This window comes from Pinus tabuliformis, chromosome 5_1 (assembly GCF_031772625.1).
Source record: "Pinus tabuliformis cultivar Carrire ecotype Pingquan chromosome 5_1, CPIR1, whole genome shotgun sequence".
NCBI classification, from domain to species: Eukaryota; Viridiplantae; Streptophyta; class Pinopsida; order Pinales; family Pinaceae; genus Pinus; species Pinus tabuliformis.
The window spans coordinates 195,054,637-195,065,349 of NC_142305.1; the positions used below are offsets into that span (position 1 = coordinate 195,054,637).

General features: G+C 43.6%; 1 pseudogene; it reads left to right on the forward strand.

Annotated features, from left to right (window-relative positions):
• Window positions 1-252: 252 nt before the first annotated feature.
• Window positions 253-957, forward strand: LOC149164063 (uncharacterized; annotated as a pseudogene).
• Window positions 958-10,713: the final 9,756 nt, after the last annotated feature.

Genomic DNA, 10,713 nt, shown 5'->3' on the forward strand with positions numbered 1-10,713 from the left:
TTCTTGCAGTTGGAAATATCTCCACTATCACCGGATTGAAGGGTTGTAATTGGTCCCAATTTACTTTCTCAGCGGCGGACGTGAGAAGATTTTAACCTGGGCTGGAGGTTCGCCAGATTTCTGGGGCTATAAGGGCACCACATCGTTGGCTTTTCTTATCCGAGGAAGGTTGCCACTATTCAATTTTTTTTAATGACAAAGCCTTCTTTTAACCGTAGCACCCCTGCTCTCAACTCTCTTAGAGTGAGGAAGATGGAGACGATCAATTATAGGAAAAAGCACATGCTCACCACCATGGTTTGCTCTGGAACACTACCTTTTGGGATTTTGGCTATTGAGTATGGAACAGATATTGCAGATGGGGAGGAGATAAATGTTATTGACAGATAAATGAAACTCTTGGGACTGTCGACTTTCTGGAGAAAGGAACAAATGCTGTGATTTTTCGAATAAAGAAATTCACCGCGTAGTCTTTCAACTTTACTGTAGGCACTCTCTGTATGCATATCATCTTTTGGGTAAATATGTTTCAGTAATTGATGTCAAGATGGGATGTCCTAAATCCTTGTTAATGAGTGGAGGCATGGGTGCAGCAATTGCTAGCCAAGATGCAGCTAATTCATGATATTTTGACAACATTAAAAATAATTTGGAGATACTAGTGACATGTAATATTTGTTTACTCAAATCACTGAAAGATAAAATTGAATTGGCATGAAAGGAAAGTTGTATATAGGCCAAGGGACCCTGCACTGTGGGAGGTGATTGCTTAGGTTGTTTGGACATTTTCTATTCTTGTCATCGCCCATGGTGATGTTTTTGTTTGCATATTTCCAGAGGATATAAGATGCAACATGTGATTCTTCTGTAATGGTGGCAAGAGGAGTTGTCATTATAGACCAAGCTTCCACAATTGCACTTGTAAGAATAGAAACTTGTTCATTAATACACTTGTAGATGTTATGAAAAGGCATGATTGTTATTTTGTGTGGTGTGTAGAGACATAATCAGAGGATCAAAGCCTACCATCAATGCACATAAGCACGTATGAGTAGAGTGTGAAGATTGATGTGTGATTGTTAGAAGATCATGGATCAGGATACTCTATAGCTATGCAATTAAGAACTTGTGGGTTTACCTGTTTCTGTTCAAGCTAAAAATGCATTGTACCTGAGACCGATAGTGTATTGATAACTTGTTTTTTTGGAGTTAATGACCTTGTATTGTAGCTATCCTCTCTGCATCTTCAGTCATAAATGAAAGTGGAAAACCTGGAATTATCATCGCCCAATTAAGTAAACAGAAAGTCATCTCTATGCACATATACAGAGAACTGAAAATGGAGAATCTTTTGATAACTTTGGCTGTAGAGATCGATGGTTGTAATACAACTTGGTTTTTGATATTGCTATTGTGTTTTATATCATGACAGTGTTTTTTGCAGGGGTTACTTTGGAAAATATATTATTGCGACATTGATGTGTATGTCGAAGTGACTTATTGTGTGATGTATCAATCATTTGCTGTGTGTTGTAACCTGAGATAGAGATGATGGTTGACTCATAAGTCTTTTAATATTCATTGATCTCTATTTGGTTGAAGTAATCTAAGCTTATAAGGGAGGTTGTGTCACACATTTTGAGGTTTGTAGAGGCATATGAGCATCATTGTGATTGATTATTAACATCTGTAATTCATTTACGAAGCCCTGTAACTAAAGTTTAAATTTTATGGTTATGATGAAAAAGTCGAGTGCATAGAGTCATTGATGTGATGTAAAAAGCATATGAAGCTCTGTAATTTATGGCTAAGTTCTTGGTCAAGAATCAATCCTCTGGTTCCATGAGGTAGAAGCCCTCAACATCGAGGCATGTTGAGATAAGGAATTGCTGTGAGCGGGTGGATCAGTAATTATACAACTCTTTTCTTTTTCTTATTATGCTTACAGTCCCTTCTTATATTTTTTTACTTGTGAGAGAATTCATTCACAAAAGTAGTGAACCAACAATATTTCAAACACACATGTTCATACAAAAATCACATGAGCGACACATACACATTTGACACAGTGTTTTTCACGGGGAAACCTTGTTGAGAAATCTAGGGCACTAGATTTAAGTGATTTCTCTGGATTAGTAACTGCTTGTGAGTATCTTTTATTTCATTACATTAGGATCTTCTCTTTGCTTAAGTTATTAGTGTTCTTCTTCATAAAATAACTACCAATGTATAAACATTAATAGACAAGAGACACAGATTGTAGGCTATGAGCTAAGGCCAAAACCTCTCACTCTTTGAGAGGAAAACCCGTACAAATTCTTCTTATAGATATTCCAATTGATGAATACCAAGACCAAGACCCTTGAACTAGTAGCCACTTCAAGACCAAGACACGAGTCCTCTTGACAATCAATCTTCTCTTATTTCAAACTTCTTATCATTACCGATATCTTCATCACTGCCATGACACCGAGATCTTCATCGTTGCCTTGACATTGAGATCTTAGATCTTCATCATTGCCTTGACAACATTGATTCCTTCACCGAGACCTTATCACCGAGATGGAAACTCAACATAATAGTATCATCAAAAAATGTAGTTGCAATGAACTGTTGTGTCATCATTACTGTGTTTTTGCACCTGATGTGACATCGAGACATACAGACTCTTCACTGTAAGGTAGTGATCTGAATGGGAAAATTAGTTTTGTTGTGCTAAATTACTTTTCGGAATATGTTAAAAGTTCTTAAGGATTCATGAGGTTAATTGCAAGTTTAAACATGAGTTTTTGAGTGTTTTTATGTAAATATCATGTACAAATTAACATAAACAAATGACTGAACAACAACATATAATAGACATGAACATCACCAAAACAGTATCACAACAACACATGATGAAGGAGTTCACCCCACCTAGGCTATGTGTTGTGGAGGTAAATCCTCTTTGTGGACAGAGATGATCCCTACTAGCCCAGACTGGGTCTAGCAACAATCACACAATGCTATCACGCAAGTTCCTAATTACAAATAAAAAGTGGATGGTGAGAACCTACTTGGATTCCAACGCTAGTGTTCGTAGAAGAGATGTCGCTCTCGTTCCTTTGCCTTGGCCGGTCACAATCCCCACGATCTCCGTGATTGGACACCTGCACATGCAAAGAACGACACGAATACAAGCATAAAATCTAGTAGATACAATTATATATCAGTCAGAAAAGATATAACTCAACATCAAACATAAGACAATGAGAGTGGAACCATAATGATAGTCATCTATTATTAATAAATAACAAAGAAGAATACAACCATTGTTCTGACGTCAAATCCTCATTTGGCTGGGTAGTCAGCTACACAAGTCTTACAAAGCTTGTTGGGATGAGGAACAAACCTCTCTCTCTTTGGGTGACAAGAATCTCCTTACTTAGATTTGGCCTTATGGGTGCAAAGAAGGCTCTTGCAGCTTCAAACTCTCTATCACTATGCTGAAACTAGAACTACTACTGTAACTGTAACTAGCTTGTTCAAGGCATAGAGACAAGCTTTTATAGATAGAGAGGAAAGAGATAGGATCAACCACATTATTCATGGGATTGGCTTTATCACTTAGAAACTTCTATGAAAGGTGGCAAACCACTTCCTTTCTATGGAGATTTGAAGCCAAACCATCCTAGCTCAACATAGATTCAGTTGGTGGATGGGTTAAGGAGAACCTTCGGAAGCTTGTTTGTTAAAAACTTTACCCAACTGGGTTGGCGCGAGTGCAACTCTGAGATAGAGCGCCAACTGGCGCGCCCTCTTTAGAGGATTTCCCCCATTGGCGTGGGAAGTACACTCTGGACCCGCGCTAATGCAAAAAGGGCTGTTTTTATGGGTATACTGCAGGAGATGTCTTCAGGGCATATGAAGCTCACACTTAGAGGAATATAATGCAAGTGGTTTCAGGTTATGTCACTTCTCACAAGTCTCGGAATGAGTCCTCCAATGTACGGGAGAGGGGAAACAGGGACGGTGATAAACGGTGACAAATTACTATGTAACAGATGCCCCCTAAAGCATGAGGCTCGAGGGAGAGAGAGGGGTGAAATGCTTTACAAGAACATGCGTAACTGAAAACACGCCCGCCGGAGAACCTGCCAAAAGAAGTACAACTGATATCTCAAGTACTTGATATATGTGGTATGGCCGCAACCATCCATAACAGAGTACACAATAAGCTAGTTCCAAGGTATGGACGCAACCATCCAGTGAGGATCGATAAATAGACTCAGGCATGGTCGCAGCCATCCAGTGAATGGGTCATGTAATGATCATAATAAGCCACAAATCGCAACCTGGATTCCAATAAACAGAAATCCAGGGTCTTGCGCTCCATCTCGACCCGAACATAGTACAAGTTCAAGCATGTGAATACATGAGTTGAAGTCGAACATGCATGAACATCATCTAATTACCAGTCAATGATGAAAATTGTTAACAGACGCGAGAGCTACCACCAATAATGACAATGGCCCTCAAGGTACTACAGGTACAATCTACGATGTGCGAATCAATGAGTTGGCGTCGAACACCCGTAGAATCATTCGATCGAAGGCCAATGATGAAAACCTCTCGTCGAACACGAAGAACATGCCATTTAGGTATGCAGGCTCCAAGGCACCGAAGGGAGTCTCTAGATCAGCTTCCTGGATAATGAGCTGAAGTCGACAGGAAGTGACTTTGATCAAAGGTGGGCCATAGTGTTTCCCACATCATCGACACGAGACAGAGGAAGAATGCTGTGGTGAATCCAAATGATGCGAGGTATCAGAGGATATTGTAGTTCTGCAGAGGTCAACTTCTCTTGAACATATCGGCGGCACGACAGTGGACTTGGCAGTATTTGACATCAAATGAGCAGAGGTCATGGTGACAAGGCAATGAGCAGATGAGAGGTCAAATAGGATAACCCAAACCCACGGAGGCAAGTGTAAAACAAGATTGATGTCCCCACCCAGACACGAATGCAGACTAGTGCCATGTTCAAGAGCGACATACTGCCGACACGACAATAATTATGGGTCCATTGTCCCCACCATTTCTGGCGAGTACCCCAGTTATTTTTAACAAGCTTGATGGGGATAGCATATGCTTGTGGGGCGTCATTATGACAGAATCTGATGTCATTAAGTTTTAACGAGTCTGACAAAGGAAGAACGTGGCGCCTTTTCCTGTTTAGAGAGTCTGAAAAGACAACAGAAAAGAAAACTCCAGGGGGGTCCTTTTTCATAAATTTGTGTCTCGCGAGCCCGAAAAAGTATAAAACAATGCTCGGAAGAACCGCCCGACCATTACGATCGAGGAGTCCTTTTCATTTATAGTGATATCGATCTGAAAAAGTAAAAAAGCGATCAACATCACGTCGTTTCATGACCATTAACGAACCTGAAACGACAAGGGTCCGACGATCTTTTTGTTTTTACACGGTCGGAAAAGGGTTTAAAGACGACCGCCTCGTATTTATGTTTAACGAGTCAAGAGGGGTAACTCGACGATCTTTTCATTTTTAGCGAGTCAGAAAAGAGCTGAAAGATAACTCCACAGTGACTTTTTCGTGTATTTACCGAGTCCGAAAAAGTATAAAATACAACTCGCTTCACCATCGAAGTTGCAAAAAGGACCTGTTATAGCACCATAAACAAGCATAAAATCCATTTTTGACCAAAAGTATATTAAAATATTCAAAAAACAACTTTTTAAACCTAATTACAAGTCAAAAAGTCTATAAATATGGTGAAAATGTAAAAAATAGAATTACTTTTACTTTTTACCTCTTGCATAGTAGTAGTGGTCCATTTGGGGAGCGAACTTCGAGCAGTGATTACCGCCAATCCGTGCAACCATTTGAGATTCCGCCAGTTCCAGGTAAGAGGCGCTTCCCTTAGCTCCATTTTCATACTCTTTTTATGCATTTTGTTCCCTAATTGAGCCTCCGCAAGGGGGATTTTAAAATTTAGGGTTGCGCCCCATTGGCGCAGGTATCTGGCACGGGTCCGCGCCAATGGGGTGATTTTCCCAAAGGTGCCGCGCCATTGGCGCGACTGTTTTAGAAACAGTCGCGCCAACCGCGCGACCTAACTTTTTGCTTGAATTTTCTCATCATTTTTGAAATTTGTCCGGTTTGTAAGCTTACCAGTGTTCCAATAATGATTTATTCATCCTTGTGGGTGCAGGAAACAAGAAAAAATGGTGGTGGAATGGAAAGAACGGGAGCATGATGCCGTAGACGCCTTGGCCATAGCGGATGAGGGATGTATGAATGCTTTGAGAGACTGTGGTCTCAAGAAGTTCTTCCTCACCTCTTATCTGCGAGCTCAACCGGAGCTATTACAGTTCATAGTGGATGCTTGGGATGTTGATGACCAAGTATTTCGCTTACGGGATCAAACCTTAGAGCTGGATGTATCTGATGTGTACTTCATTACTGGGCTGTCACGGAGAGGGGCGAGCCCTATTTTGACCGGAAGCAGGCCTTCTGGAGAAAAGATAGGTGAAGTGAAGGCCCGAGTGTGTCCAAAGGCACAATTTGGGAAAAACAGTGCCAAGGTGGATATTGCCACTATCCATGACTTGGTTCTTAAGGTGATACTATTCACCATCATGCGTGCAGTTGGGGTACAGGCGCCCCACGAGGCAAGAAAGAATCATCTGTTACTAGCGACAGAATGCCTCAGCCCCACCATTTTTTACTGGGCTACAATGATGACTACAAATATCAAAAGGCAGTTTACAAAGTGTAAGCGCGGGGGGGGGGGGGGTGAAACAATTCGGGTATGGCTCGATTGTGGTGTCATTCTTCTTGGAACGATTACCCCTCTTCCAGTACCAGGGAGCTGTAGTGGCGGACCCATTGCCACGAGAGCCTAGGATGGCTCGCTGGGCAGCATTGATGCCCAGAGGAGGAGGGGGCCAGCAGATGTCTTGGCGGCCCGAGTTCTTCATATGGCTTCGCCGTCAGCTGATCGTGGTAGAGGATTGGCCATACGCGGGAACCAACTTCATGGGGGACCCAGACCTCCCACTGCTAGAGGGAGAGGAGTGGGAAGAGGAGTTAGGTACGATCTCCTTGTTTTTGATGTTTTTATGTATTGTCATTTTTTTTTGTCAACACGTGCATGTTCTGATGACAATTGTGTGTATATGCAGATGTGGGCCCAGAGCGACCAGCCGGCTTGTCTCCTATAGTGCGGAGGGACCAACCTGCAGCTGATCCTCAGGCAAGGGGTGCCGTGGGGGAAGAGCTCGTGCAGAATCTCGAGGGACTCACCCAAGGGATTCCAGGTTACGCGAGATTGGCGGACGTGCCTTTTACATACCAGAGGCACACATTGGGGGTGCCGACCCGCATCCATCGTCTGTTGAGACGCTTGGTGCGCGCGGTGACGTGCTATCATGAGCACCACCATGAATAGACTTCTAGGCTTATTTCATGCATATTTTTTGAGGGACATGTTGTTCGAGGATGTATCAGGATGAACATGTATTATTTTGTCGACTATGTAATGCACGCGGTGCAAAACTTTAAAACACACATATATATACATATGCCTATGGTTTATTATTGTGCCTTTATGTGCTTGCTTGTATAATGTTTTGATTATAAATTACGCAAATGTCTATCTAATACATGATTAGCCAATGCATCAGATAATGTGTTTAATCATCTTGGAATATGCTGATATGTGATAAAGTCAAAATTCATTTCTAACAATTTAACACGTAAGTACAACCTTAAAATGTGACGCTCTGTGACGGAATATCGCCCATTGAGCTGATGGACGAAAAGTTGATAGTCTAGGTTAACAAGCAAAGTACGAATACCGAGATTAATTGCCTCGGCTAATAATTCAATAACAACGCTATATTCAACAACATTGTTTGTAGTACAGCCTAAACAGACACCTTGAAGATCTATCAACTCACCGTGAGGATCGTAGATCACCCACGCCGTAGAGGACAAATTACGAGTGCTGTGGCAGGCACCATCAGCGAAACCAATGTAAGGTGCACCCGACATCTGCACAAGAAGCAAAAAGACACAATAAGGGGCAATCACGCTTTCACACCAAGCCGAAAACATGAAAACACACACACACACACACACATGTAAACTATGCTTGAGAGTAAAGGAACGGGCATGCCCCCCAGCATGGTGTCTCAATTTGAGGTACATGCCCCCCAAGCTTCAGTCCATTGAAAATGGAGTGAAGGTTGACATTACTGTTATTGCGCTCGAACGACATCATATCGCCCCAAGATTCTATCTGATTAGCGGGAGGAAGGACCCACGGATCAGAACGCACGGAAATCATGTTAATAGGGGCGAGATTCGGAGGTGGAAGTGGAAAGACACCCATTAGGGCAGGATCCTTAAAGAGTCTGGCTCCCACACTCTCGAATGATTTGGAGGTATGCTCCACGAAAGGCACATTGCCTTCGGAAGAGGAGGCGAAGAAGGAGAGCTGGTCCACCGTGACAATCTTCCCCTGATGAGGGAAACGAATGACACGGAAAAGGGAGGAAGCCACGGCTTGCATGGCGTATGTCCAGCTACGTCCAAGGAGGAGGTTGTAGGTAAGATTAGCGTCGACAACTTCGACCTCCACTTCTACCATCTTCCCTTCCAAGGAGATGGGAAAACGTTGGAGGATACCATAAGGACGGGACTCTCTTCCATCAAAGGCTTCTAATGTTGTAGGAGACTGGCTCAGTGTTGGAGAACCAATAGCTTTCCAGCAGGCAACAGACATGATGCAAGTTGAGGCACCTTCATCAATGACTGTACGATGAATCGTTTTACCATTGATGATGACCTGTATAAGGAAAGCGATTTGGTGAGGCAGTCTCGGCGTATAGCCCTTGAGATCAAAAGAAATCAGATCCGAGTTAGCCGGGTCTATGCCACCGATGGCCGATAGCAAGGACTTCCTCTGGTAGGGGCAACTCTGGAGCACTTCTAAAGTGGACATAGCAGACGGAGCCTGAGCTAAGTCCTCAAAAATGCTGTAGTGCTGGGCGGCACGAGCATTAGGGTTGTAAGAAGACTTCCGGAGTACACCTTTTGGAGGGGGTTGGATAGTCATCTCAGTGCTAGGTCTTTCGATGTGGAGTGGACCAGAACTGGACGAAGGAGCGCTGGAGGGGACCTCCAGCTCTTTCCTGGCATGAGATGGATATTCTTTTGCTCGAGTAGTGACATGGATGGGAATCGACCCAGCCATAAATACTTGAGAGCCGAATGAAGAAGAGGGTTGCGATGGATCTGCCACCATTTGAGTTTGCTGTGAAGGGAAAGGTTCTTTAAGCACAACAGGAGTCCCAGGAGCACCTTTCAAAAATCGACTAACTTCAGACCGCCTGGGGCAGTCTTTAGTGTAGTGATCCTCATCACAGATAAGACAAGGATACTTAGGTTTTCGTTTGGCTCCTTCCTCGGGTGGAGGTTTAGGGGAGTCCTGTTTGGGCTGTTCGGATTTATTTTTGGCTTTCCCTTTCGAGGATTTATCCGCCGTGGTGGACTGAACGGTGTTAACCTCGGAAGTACTTCCAGAATTAGATTGACCCTGAGAAGTGTTTCCATTAGAAGCACTCTGTTTTTGATTCCCAGGGTTCGCGGATGATTTCTTTGAAGATGCGTTTACAGAGCCAATAACACCGTCAACAGATGGTTTTGGCAGAGCTTTGGATGTTCCGGGTCTCGGGGCGTCTGAAAAATAATCATATAAAGTACCTGACTGAGAATATACTAAGTCGAGGTACTGAGCACGCGCGATAGCTTGCTCATCAGTTACACAAGCTCCCATGGCGATGTCTCGCGCGATTGTAGGGACAAAGGAAGTCGTGAACCAATCGGTCAGGAGCTGATCAGGAATCCAAAATTTGATCAAGCGACGACGACGTCTCCATTCATGTTTATGGTCGGATATATGTGTGGCCGTGTCCTGTTTGAGAGACGTAAGGAGATGTGTCCCTGTCTCATACCGAATTGGTAACTGAAAATGAGTTAGGAATGCCATGGCCAGCGAGTTGAAATCTTGAAATGTTCCGCAATTCAACTCAAGATACCACTTAGCGGCCGAGCCGGTGAGAGTCCTTTGGAAGAGGCGGAGCCGGATGGAGTCATCAAGCCATGAGTTGGATGAGCACCAAAGGTGATAGGTCATGACATGGGCTTGAGGGTCCTCACTAGCTTTGCCATCGAATTTCGGGAAATCACCGGGTATCTTAGTTGGAACTGGTGGCCAATATGGATTATGAAGAATGGGATCATTTGTCAACTTGGACAGATCCGGGAGTTCCAACGTCGCTAAGAAAGGCAATTGAGGATTAAAGGACATTTGTGGCTGTGGAAGAGAGGTAGTTCCAGGGTTCCAACCAGGTGGTGGTTTCCCGAGGGATAACCCTGTTGGATACCAGGTTGACCTTGTTGGATGTAAGGTTGTCCTGGTTGTCCAGACGGGTAACCTTGCTGGGTACCAGGTTGCCCTGGGTAACCAGAAGGTTGAGTCAGATAGGTAAAAGATAGACCACCAATGGCCAAAGGTTGTCCCTAATAGGGTTGTCCTTGTAGGCCCCCAGGTTGTCCTGGGTGAGACTGGCCATAATATTGCTGCCCTTGGGGGGTTTGCACATAAGATGGCTGGCCTTGGTTAGGTGGTCCCTGAAGCTGTGCAG